Consider the following 13,145-nt stretch of genomic DNA (forward strand, 5'->3'; position numbering starts at 1 on the left):
AAAAAGTTGATAGTGTGGCCATGGAATATGCCACCAAGTGCACCATTTCATGATTTTCAACTAGTGCATGTGATGGCTCACGACAAGTAAGATCAGCTTTTTAAGTGTCTTCTAATTCATAATGGCAAGGATTACCTTTTTATACAACACATGTGACTTCATTCTAGAAGGTTTGTCAGCTACTGACTTTTTTATTTATTTTTTTTCTTATTATAGAATGTATAACATGTATATCTTTGAATAGAAAATTAATGGAGGATTATTCCAATGTTGTAATTTCTATGGTTATTGTCATGTTCTACCCTACATATATAAATAGGAAATGTTAGCTAAGGTCAACCTAAGCTATTATGTTATTCTCAACTTGGTATCAGAGCCTTAAATAAATTAAAACACATCTTCTCCTTTCTGCAATGGATCCCTTCCAGCCGGCAACCATCTCTCCCTCTGCAGCAGCACTAGAGCTGCACTAGAGTTGTCATCCTTCTCTCCTACCACAGCACCACCTTCTTCTTCAGCTTCAACTTTGCAGTGGCTATAGCCTACAGATGTTGGCTATGCTCTACTCAACCCCAATAATGCTCCTTTGTTGTCGTCCTCTTGTGCTAAAGCCACTACAGCTTCTGCTGTGGAAATTGTATCCCTCTCAAACACTCATCAGGTCATCTCTCTGAAACTGACAAACACCAATTATCTGTACTAGCAAATGCAAATGAAATCATATCTTCTAGGCCAAGGAGTTTCTGGTTTTATTGATGGTTCAAACTCGTGCCCCTCTCCACACATTCTTGTTGTCGATGGTGTCTCTCTTCAGGTATCTCAACACTTTCTTCATTACAAACAGTAGGACAAACTCATTCTAAATGCCCTGCTCTCTTTGCTATCTATGGAAGTTCTTTATCTTGTTATTGATTGTCTAACCTCATGCTCTGTTTGGCACACACTTGAGAAAGCTCTAGCTTTTACATCTAATTCTCGTATTATACAACTTCATGGCTCTCTTCAAGACCTTTGATAAGATGATGAATCGGTAACTCAATTTCTGCAAAAGCTAAGGCTTTATTTGATGAGCTAGCAGCTGCTGGCCGGCCTATTTCACTAGCGGATTTCAACTTATATGTATTTTATGGCCTTCAAGGAGAATTTAAGGACTTCATGACAAGTCTTGTTACAAGGACAAATCCTCTACCATATGCAGATTTGCTTAGTCATCTGTTAACTCATGAATTTATTTATAAATCCTCTCATTCATCTATGGGGTCTGCTGTAATTCATGCACCCTTGTTGCCCACGCCGAACATCCCTCCTTCAACACTTCTCTCTCACCATCAGCCTATTGCTCAGTTTGGTCACAATAGAGGATGTTTTAATGGTAGCTGGTGTCCTCAACAGTTCAATCACAGAGGGCCCCATAATTCTAGTTCCAAGCCTAACTTTCACATCTTCCACAGCACTCCCAACCACAACTTCCACAGCACTCCCGGCAACGACAACAGACATAGCAACTGGCAAGGAAATTGGCAGCACAATAGGAGCTCTAATTTCCGTTGCCAGTTATTTCAAGCCTTAGACATACTACTCCTCAGTGCTCTCACAGCTTCAGCAACATGGTTATGGTCAGCAGTATAGTGCCAATCTGGCACTGCATAATCCTGTAGGTACTGTTGAATGGTTTTCGGACACAGATGCAAATTAACACGTCACACCTAACCTTGCAACCTTAACTGCTTCAGAACCATACAATGATAATGATAATTTGTATATTGGTGATGATGGTAAGGGACTTCCCATATCTCATATTCACCATACAAAACTTTATACCCCACATTGTTCGTTCACTTTATTTAATGTCCCACATGTTCCAACAATCACGAAACCTCTGTTTTCTGTTCAGAAATTTTATCTCGATAATAATATTTATTTTGAATTTCACCTTTTTCTATTTTATGTCAAGGATCTCAACACCAATGAAGTGCTTCTCTCAGGACAAAGTAAAGATAGTCTCTATACTTTGTCCAGGTTCAGGTCTTTTATCCTGTCAGTTCCTCAAGCCTATTGGTCTCCCTGCATTTCTGCCTAGGTCATCCTACCTCTTATATTTTTCAATTTTTAGTCTCAAAAAATAACATTATTTGTAATACTAAACGTCTTAATTTTCAATGTCAAAGTTATCCCTTAGAAAAATCATCGTGTTTATTTTTAAGACCTACTACTAGTCACAAAACTTCTACTCCGCTTAAATTAATCATCCGTGTGGGGCCCTGCCCCTTTTTTTTCTTCAGATGGTTATCGTTATTTTGTTATCTTTGTTGATGCACATACAAAATATATATGGTATTATCCACTTGTTGTAAAATCTTATGCTTATTCTGTTTTTCATCAATTTCAAACTCTTGTCGAATGTCAGTTTTCCTTAAAAATAAAATCTGTTCAAACTAATTGGGGTGGTGAATATCGCAAACTCTCCACTTTCTTTCAGACCATTGGTATTTATCACCGTCTGATATGTCCTCACACTCATAAATAAAATGGAACAGTAGAAAGAGGTTATAGGCATATTGTGGAAACCGACCTTACTCTTCTAAGCCAATGTACAGCTCCTTTCTGCTTTTGAAATTATGCTTTTCACACTTCAATTTATCTCATTAATTGCATGCCTACTCTTGTCCTTACAAATCGATCTCTATTTGATTCTTTGTTTCAGCAGTCTCCTAATTATCAGTTTTTGCATACTTTTGGATATCTTTGTTTTTCTTTTTTACGTCCTTATAATAATCATAAATTGGATTTTCAGTCTTCTCTGTGTGTGTGTTGTGGCTACAATTCTTCTCATTTTGGTTATCGATATTTTGACATTGAATCTCATCGCATATCTCCTATCATGTCCGTTTTCATGAACATATTTTTCCATTTGATAAATATGATCAGATTGCACAGGTCTCAGCTCAAAACCACACATCATCCCCTGCTACCATCCTCCTAAATCTGACCACCTTCTTATTGTTCACCGATCATATCACACCCCGTATCGTCTCTGCCTAAACACCATAGCCTTCACATCTTACCCAAACACTACAGCCTCCACATTTCCCTTACCGATCACCACATGCATCTTTCTCTCACTATTTTGTTGTAGCTACAGGTTGTGGATTAGTTTTTCCTACACTCCAGCACGATGTCTCTACTAGTATTGGGACATCCTTTGGTTCCTCCTCTACTTCCCCTTATTCTGTCAGTCACCTAGTTTCTACAGACTCTGTCTCTACTGCTAGCCCTGTTGATATTGCCCTCTATTTGTAGCAGCTTTTTCCCCAGCTTCTTCCCCTAGTCTAAATCTAGTAGTTGATCTTTGTGCTTATCCACTACAGCAGGACACCTAACTTTTCTGCGTCGCCACCATTACTCAACTACCACTCTATGGTCCTTAGACCACCGCAACCCAAAACCGCAAATATGGTGGCCTCTACTACAATTGATACAGCTGCCACTCAAGTATTGTTCTCTCATTCCTCTGAACCTATTGCCTTCTCTAATGCAGATAAATATGTTGTTTGGCATGATGCTATGTAAAATGAGATCAAGGCTTTGCGTTCCAATCACACTTGGTCCCTAGTGCCCTTTCATCCTTCGATGAATGTTGTGAGCAGCCGATGGGTATATCGAATCAAACCTCGTGTTGATGGTAGCATTGAACATTATAAAGCTCGTCTAGTTGCTAGAGGTTTTACTCAACAAGAAGGCATTAATTATTCTAACACTTTCAACCCAGTCATTAAACAGGCCACCGTCAAATTAGTCTTTTCCATTATGATTTCCCGTAATTGGAAGATTTTCTTGATATTTACAATGTCTTTCTTAATGGTGTTTTTACTAAAGAGGTCTATATAAAATAACCTCCAGGTTTTTTCGACCCTACTCTTTCATCTCAAGTGTACAGCTTGCACAAGTCATTATATGGTTTAAAACAGGCACCAAGGGCATAGTATACCTGTTTGAGTGATTTTTTACTCTCCCTTAGTTTCCTTACCTCCAAGGTTGACACCTCCCTGTTTATTTTATTTGATGGTGCTAATATATTTTATCTCCTAATCTATGTTGATGATATTCTACTTACGGGTAACAACTCTACCATGCTTCATCACCTAATCTAGTTACTAAGCTCAGAATTCAACCTTCGTGACTTAGGTGATGTTCACTACTTTTTGGGTATTAAGGTTCAGTCCATAGGTATGGGTCTGATGTTGCGCCAACATAAATATATTCTTAATATCCTCATTCGGGCTGGTATGACTTCTTGCAAACCTGTTGATACTCTAGTCTATTCTTCCAAACTCACTATACAACCGGATCATCCATTCTCTGATCCCACATGATTTCATCAAATCATGGGTGCTCTTCAGTATCTTACATTCATTTGTCCAGATATCTGCTTTGCTGTTAACAAAATATGTCAGTACATACATGCTCCTATAGATTCTCATTGGGCTGCTATTAAATGCATACTCCGCTACCTTAAAGGAACGGTATCCTATGGCTTTCATATCACTCGAGGTACTTTTTTTGCTCTTCATGGTTTTACAGATGTAAATTGGGCTGCTAGTATTGATGATCGTAAGTTTACGGGTGGTTATCTTATTTTCTTAATCAGACACCAATTTCATAGAAATTTGGTAAGCAACGTACAGTTGCTCGCTCCTCCACTGAGACTGAGTATAAAGCCTTAGCAGATGGAACTACTGAGGTCATCTGGCTTCAATATTTGTTAACAGATCTACAGGTTCCCTCCGTCTCTGCTCCTACCATTTAGTGTGATAATCTTGGTGCGACCTATCTCTCGGCGAATCCTATCTTTCATGCTCTTACTAAGCATGTTGAGGTACATTATCATTTTGTCCGCGACCAGGTTGTGAAGAAGGAAATTCATATTCGCTTTATCCCTTCTCAGGATCAACTTGCTGATGTTTTCACCAAACCACTTTCCACTGCATTTTTTACTGCTTTCAGGTTTAAGTTTCGGGTCGATCCTCTACCCTCAGCTTGAGGAAGCATATTATAAAATGTATAACATGTATATCTCTGAATAGAAAATTAATGTAGGATTATTCCAATATTATAATCCCTATAATTACTGTCGTGATCTGCCCTATATATATAAATAGAAAAGGTTGGCTAAGGCCAACCTAAGCTATTATGTTATTTTCAACTTCCTTTCTTTCTCGGTTTTCATATTGCCCTTACAACATTTCATATCAACCCTTCAAGTAACTGCTTTATTGCTCTTGAAATTAAAAAAAAAAATCATAAGCTTTGCTTTAGGTTTGACGGATATTGGCTTTTTTTTCTTTTTTTTACTTTCTTCCTTAATTTTCATACTACCCTAGCAACATTTCATATCAACCCTTCAAGTAATTACTTTATTGCTTTTGGAAGTAAAAGTCATAGGCTTTGCTTTAGCGGTAGTTTAGTATTTTTATATTGATTTTTTTTCTGTAATTAACAAGTGGTTCTAAGGGTGATTTGGTAATTTAATTAATAAACAAATATTAATAATAAAAGTTATTGGTGCATTCATGGAAATCACCAATGAGTGCGCCACTCCATCATTTTCAAGCAGTGTATGTTGTGGTTCTCGGCAAGTGAAAATCAGCTTCCTTATTGTTTTTTTATTCACAATGTCAAGGGTTACCTCTCCATGTGGTACATGTGACTTAATTCTTGAAAGTTTCGTGGTGGCTAGCTTTTCTTTTCTTTTTTTTCTTGGTTTTCATACCACCCTTGTAACATTTCACATCAACCCTTTAAGTAACTACTTTATTACTTTTAGAATTAAAAAAGTCATAGGCTTTGCTTAGATTAGAATTAGGAGAATTATTTGGGTTCATTTGTTGTTATTGTTGATTTTCATATTAGAATTAAAAAAGTAATTTAGATTTAGGAGAATTATTTGGGTTCATTTGTTGTTATTGTTGTTTTTCTTTAAAAAAAAACCTCATATTTTCTAATTTAATTATTTAGCAATTGATTTAATTGGACATCATGCTATATAATAAATTTTTCCCTTCTTACAGGAAGAATTTTTTTAATTAAATTAAAGTATTAGCTCAATATATATTTTTAAAAATATGTTATCTAGTATGTCGCACCTCCATTTATTTTAATATTTTTTAAGTTTAGAAAAAAAATATTTAATCCTCAATGTAATGTAATATAACATATGAAGTCATTTGTTTTTTTTAAAAAAAAATTATATGTTTTCAGTTTTATTCATTAATATTTGATTTCTTTAAAGATTAGACTTTTTTTATATATAATTTCACTCATTTTGAAAATAATATGGGTTATTTTAGATTTTATTTATTTATCATTTATTATTATTTTTTTAATTATACTATTAAATTAATTCGGTTTAATAAATCTAATAAGATCAACTATTTAAAATTTGAATTTTTTCTTTTTATTTTAATGGTTTAAGTCGTGTTATAATATAAGGTCCTATTTTAATTTTGCTGGAGTTATTTTTTTATTGAATGCTTTTTCTTTTAAGCTTTTAATATTTAATTAATTTAAATATAAGGTCATAATTTATTTTAATGATCTCATGTCTGTCGATGTATGCCAGTGTCTCGATTATTATTTTTTTCGCCAACAATTATAGATCTAACTTCTGACTTCCAAGCTAGTAGGGACAAAATACAGAGCCGACACGTTGAGGATCCAGGCCGTAATGTGTTACTTGTGCTTCGTCACAGTGATGTATTAAAATTTCAAATTTATTTTAAATTAATAACGCCTCCATGAATCGGAAAAGACTGCTTACTTCCTTTTCGTTTAAAGTTCCAAGCAAAGCCCTGTGATCTTGCCTTTCTTCTTTCGTCAAATCCAACACATCTTTTGCTACGTTTGAGATTATTATAATTATTATTTTTAAAATATTTTTTATTTAAATTGATTTAAATTATTCTTTAAATTTTAACTCTTAAAAGAATTTTTCACTTAAATAAAAAAAAATTATTACAGATAAAAATCTTGATTTAATCAAAATTTAAGATTTTTAACTTTCAACGTTTTAATACCAAGTTATATTATATTTATTCTTGTTTGAAGTAACTTTTACTTATTTTTATATTTTTATATTATGATTTAAAATAAAATAAAAAAATGTTTTCCATAGATTATACCAAATGCATTCTAAGTTGAGGTTTTTTTTTTTTTTAATTTCAACTCAAATGCAGCACCATAACATTTAGCCATTAGGTAAAATACAAGTGTCAACTCATGGATAGCACACATAGTGATCTAGTTGATATTAGAATCTATTTATTTTTATATTTTAAAAATATTTTTTAATAATTTAAATTTCAAATTAATTTTCTTGTATACTCAGATTATTTTAAAAAAAAATTAATATATAAAACAATTACATGACTTGTGAATGGACAAACTATGGAAATTAAAATTCCCAATATTGCAATCAATGCTAGGCTTTGCATTAATGCTAATTAATATTAGGAGCTTCTTCTCTTTTCTTTTCTTTTTTTAAATCAAACATAGTTAAAAATAGGAGGATAGAGAAGAGAAATCCTTACGACAAAAACTTTGTGGAGAAATCACTCAACTTAACAGCCAAAATCAACATGCCTTTGTTAAGAGATTCAAAGAAATCTCCATTGTTGCCAAAAAAAAAAAACTCAAAACTGCTTTGGATATCATCTTCTACAGTCTGATAAATAACAAAGGGGTGAAGCTTAAATTCCCCACTCCAAAAAATAAAAAAGTAAAAGAAAAGAAGGCCTACGTTTAGAAATTTAGTCATGACATAACTCTTTGAAATTAGGATGTATTTAGATAGTAATTATGATAATAGTTTAAAGTGTTTTTTGCTTATAATATATCAAAATAATATTTTTATTTTTAAAAAATTATCTTTTATATTAATAGATTAAAATAATCTAAAAACATAAAAGAATTATTTTACACAAAAAAATAAAAAATTGAGGGATGCGGTTTGCACCATGTTCCCAAACAAATCTAAGGGTCAATTTGTTTCCACAATCAATTTAGTTATTAATCATGTGAAAAAATAAACACAATATAATAGTTTTCATGAATACGATTTGAAAATATAAATTTAATAAAGAGTATAAATTATAGTTTTTTTAATTAACATTTTGAAAGAGAGAACAATATAAAATTACAGTGTGCTTTAATTAACTAAATATTCTTAAATCTATAATTAAGATAAAATCCAATCCACATCATACTGGATTATATAAACGAATGGACCTAACAACCTCAACTTTGTGTTGAAATCTTTGCAAACTTTCTTTCCTGGAAATTGAGTAATGGACAAGGTAAGGGCATCTATTTTTTTTTTTTAGATTAATGTGGGTGTTCGGGTCAGTTTGCACGCACCACGACTAATCCTACGGGCCCTGAAGTTAACGACCATGTAAGTCTCTAGTAGCCATCATATGAGCAACCAAGGACTCGAACCTGAGACTATAGAGGGAGCAAACATCTTAGTCCCAAGTCTTTACCACTTGGTCACCACCTAGATGGTTGTAACGTGATATATCTTGGCATTGTTATCTACTTGTATTTAAATAAAAAATAATAACCATGACCAAAAATACATTCATAATGCCTCTTCTAAACGAATGCTGCATGATGTGCACACCGTGTCGTTGTTAGGGTTTGGAAAATTACGCGAGAGTTGGTGGATTAGGGGGTTGTTGAGGATCCTTTGGTCATTTACCACCTCTCCTGATACTGACAGGATGCATCCTTTCTCCCCACTCCACTGCTATGATCTTGGTGGCCTTCATTTCTTTAATCAGCAGAGTATGACCACATTCTATTCACCCAGAAATCGATGGAGTGTGAGAGTTGACAAATCAATGATGACTACGAAGGCAAAACACTAAATTAGTAGGTGCATTCCCTGATTCTTGGCTAGGTTTTCTGGCAATTTCCCACCAACCCCACCAACCCCCCTCTTGGGCACAGGAGTTTGGCTTTTAGGGCTGTCAATTTTATCATCAACAAATTAATGGAAAAGACGCAGAAGTTTATCTGCTTCATAAAGGACTTTCATTTTGTTCTTAACAGCTTGAGAAGTTTATCTGCTTCATAATGGACAAGTTTATCTTTAATAATTATAAAATATTTTTTTAATAAAAAAATATCCAAATTAAAAAAATTATCAATAAATATAAAATATATTAATAAAAAAATATAAAATAAAATTCAAAACTACTATATTTTTAAAAAAAATTAAAAAAAAATTGTCCACGTAACCGGAGATACAAACAAGCAATTTCCAAAAGAAATGGCTGGAAAGTGCCTTACCTACTACGGTATTTTATATATATATATATATATATATATATGGACTTCCCTTTGATTCATGTTGGTGGGCACCAAATTCCACTTTTGGTCCTGCCAAGTTTGGTTGTATAATAATAATAATAATAATGATAGACATGAAGGGTGATCGGACAAGCAAAATCGATGAGTTAGGAAGTCTCACTACACTTTCTTGCCACTCCTCTAATTTATGCCCTTTTTCTTTTGACAGGTGCCATGTAGACGATAACATTAGTCATAGCATTTTTGGCTCTCCATGGCACCGGACCGTTGCTCTCTCTCTCTCTCTCTGTCTTCAAGGTGCACCTTTATTCTTGAATCTTGAAAACAAAACCAAAAGGCCATTCAGTTGTTCTCCAAGCACGCGGCGCTGACTGTGGTTGCTCAGGCTTTTTTTTTATATAAAAAAAAAAACAAGAGCATGTGCCTTCATATTACTCGTTTAAAAATATCAATTTTTATAATTTTTTAATAAAACTTCTTGTTTAATTTAAATTTTAAATTAAATTATATAAAAACTATTTTGAGATGACTCAACTCATTTAATATGTTTTAAAGTTACCTGAGTAATTAGTAAAAATATTGTTGGATTTTAAAAAAAATATCAAGTTGATATTTTTTTAAATATTGAGAAGATAATATAATTCAACTTAATTTTGTGATTTCATGTTAAACTCGTAATCCAAATAATGAATTCAACTGTGTTTAATAACTTTATAATTTTACTTATTTTTTATTTAATTATGTGACAATAAAAATAAAAGCTCATAGAATTGAGTATCTACTTACTATTGTGATATTTGTTTAAAATCATAATAACATCATGAAAAGCAAACCGAAATAAATTATAAAGATTCATTTAAAATTAACCAAATATTAAAAAATAAATAAAAAGAAACAACAATTAAAAAAAATCAATAAAAACCTAGTTGATAATCTGGCACCAGAAGAGGGAGGGGGTTGATCTAAAACCTCATTTTCAATCCATTTTTACCCAAGCACATCTAATAAACATTATAAAAACCTTCATAAACCACATATAAATTCCACAACACTTTAAAATCACTAAAAAAAAGTCAATTATATATAAAAAATCTAAATGGAACCTAATCTATGCATTTAGATAGATTTGTAGAAAATAATCACTATTATCAAACTTCTCTTGTTGAATGAAACCATTTTATCATTGAATTATATAGAAACAACGATTTTCTTTTTTTATTTTTATAATTCAATAATCTTCTCTCGCATCTCTCAAATTCAAAAATTGAAAAATAAACAAAATAAACTTTGAACTAAAACTAAAATTGCAAAAATTATAGGGATTGTAGAAGAAAAACAGGTGGACCAAAAGGCATACTTTATAACCAATTTTATGGTTTGCTATATGATTTCTTCTTGTTTTACATTTTAATCCTCTTTTGTTAAATTGTTTATTTCGTTAATAAAATGTTAGAATTTAGCCATTAGTTTGAATATAAAAGGCTACAATTGAAAAACAAAGTTTGAGAAAAAAAAAACATAATACTATGAATTGTTATAGTGATTTACCTAGGTCTCGATTTTTCATCCTATCTCACACCCTGTTCAACTGGTCTTACTATACATAAGTTTGCTTTTGTAAGTCTGATGATGATTGACTTTACCTTTATTTATATTGGGACTTTCTAATACTAAGAATCTTCTCTACATCTTGTAATCATTGAATAAATTTCTCCTTGCAAAGTTCATGTGAATACTTGTCTCAAATAAGAAATTATATCTTTTATACACCTCATTTTAAAAATAATTTTTTATAACTGTTTATAGATTGATGGTCATTATTTTTCTAGTGATCCTCTAGGGTTCTCACATCTGCTATCTAATAGGTTGATCATGTAATATGTCTTTATATGTCTCATTGCCATTAACTAATAGAAATCATCAATGTACTCATCAACAGAACTGTCTCTTTACCTTAACATGTGGAATTATTGGTAAAAAGTTTAGGTGTATATGAAAGAAAGGATGTAATCTTTTATATTCTCTTAATTATTAATCCTTTATTTACCTTGTCTATTTCACATCCTCTCTGATTGCTTCAACCAGATAGAAATCATCTTATAAGTTTGATGGCAATCAATTTTATTTTTATTTGTACTAAAGTTTACTTATGCTAAAAGATTCTCTTTATTGTGTGCAAACAATTAATAATTTTCTTTGATTTGATTGTAAGCTTATTGTGAATTCAAAGAGTTTTGTATGAAATTCTAAGTTTCTGTGATACTTATCTCGATTAAGAGACTAATGTTTTACAGCTTCCATCACTATAAAAAAAAATGGTCTCTTTATTTTTATTGCAAGCTATTAGTTATGTGTGTTTGATATTATAGTAGTTGTTGTGGCTGTGGTTAGAAAAAAATTATTTTATGAAAAGTGCTTTTGGTTGAGGTTGATTTAGTATTTATGTATGTTTAGTTAAAACTCTGGTTGAAATTGAGGTTGAACAAAAAGTAGTTTAATGTGTTTAATTAATAATACTTTTAAAATTGAGGTTATAAAATAATTTAAAAAAATGTATATTAACATTGATGGTTTTAATTTAAATATTATAGATTTAACTATTATTATTGCATCATGAAATAAATAATACCTTATATAAAATATTTTTCATTGTTCCATTAAACTATCTACAATTCCATCACGTATAAAACATATCTGATAAGGACTACAGTTTTTTTGGTTTCTTAAGTGCGCAGCAACATCAAGTAAAATATAATCAGAAAAAAAAATTAAAATTGCAATCAAATTCTACAAATGCAATATGATCATGCGATCCCTGTCTAATTTATATAGTATCATTAAATAATATTAAACACTATTTTTTAAAATAAAACATGATTAAAAATAAAAATATTTTTTATTTTTTATTTTATTGGGTCAAACCTGGTTCAATGCATGTTGAGCTTTAGACTGGATTCATTCTGACCGGAACTAGTCTGATCGGAATAGTAGAGCTAGCTACACTGTTTATGTTAATTGCACTCTTTACTAAACAGTGCAATTAGCATAAACAGTGAACAGTACAATTAATATGAACAGTACGCAAGAAGTAGCAATTACTTGCTTTTCTTTTCCTGTGTATTTGGATGCAAAAATACTTGGGATCTATAAATAATAAATTATGTTTTTTTTACTTATTAAATAGATTGCATTTGTGTTTTAAATAAAATACAGACATAACCTCTTAAACAAATACAACTATATTTATAAATCCTGAATCAATAATAATAAATATATCAAATTCCTTATTTTTATTGAAAGGTTATGACAATCTTGGTTTCATTTGCCACTTACACGAAGAGTATAGAACTATTAAATTTTGAGGTATATTTATAAGAAATTTATTTGATTAATAATATATTTATATTACATTTAAAAATTAAAATATGTTGAGATTGAAATCATAAAAAGAAATCAATCAAATTTAATAGTTTTTCAAACTCAAACACAACTTGTGAAATCATGACACAACATTACAAAAATACATAATTAGTAGATTGGATTTGTAGGTCCATGAGCTGTAATGTTTTTTATTTGTTGAAAACAAATGCTCGAGTGATGCAAATATATTTCATGAAATTTAAAAAAAACATAATTTGAGGTGTAGCCCAATTAAGCAAAAAAAATATATTATAATTTAATTAGATAATAAAAAAGCAGATCTTGAAAGTAAATAGACCATTTCAAACAAAAACAAATCATGAAAATCTTAAAAAAAAAATGTAATTACTGAAATG

At 31.2% G+C, this 13,145-nt stretch overlaps 1 long non-coding RNA gene across 1 annotated transcript in view; it reads right to left on the reverse strand.

Moving 5' to 3' along the window:
* LOC105116733 (uncharacterized) overlaps positions 1-8,334 on the reverse strand; it is a 20,240-nt gene extending 11,906 nt beyond the window's left edge. Inside the window, exons 1-2 of the long non-coding RNA XR_840583.1 lie at positions 8,321-8,334; positions 2,994-2,996 (exon numbers count right to left, since the gene is read on the reverse strand). This is a non-coding gene — a long non-coding RNA (uncharacterized LOC105116733). The remainder of the gene's footprint in view (positions 1-2,993; positions 2,997-8,320) is intronic.
* Positions 8,335-13,145: the final 4,811 nt, after the last annotated feature.

Source organism: Populus euphratica, unplaced genomic scaffold, assembly GCF_000495115.2.
Source record: "Populus euphratica unplaced genomic scaffold, PopEup_1.0 scaffold1039.1, whole genome shotgun sequence".
In the NCBI taxonomy this organism is placed as follows: domain Eukaryota; kingdom Viridiplantae; phylum Streptophyta; class Magnoliopsida; order Malpighiales; family Salicaceae; genus Populus; species Populus euphratica.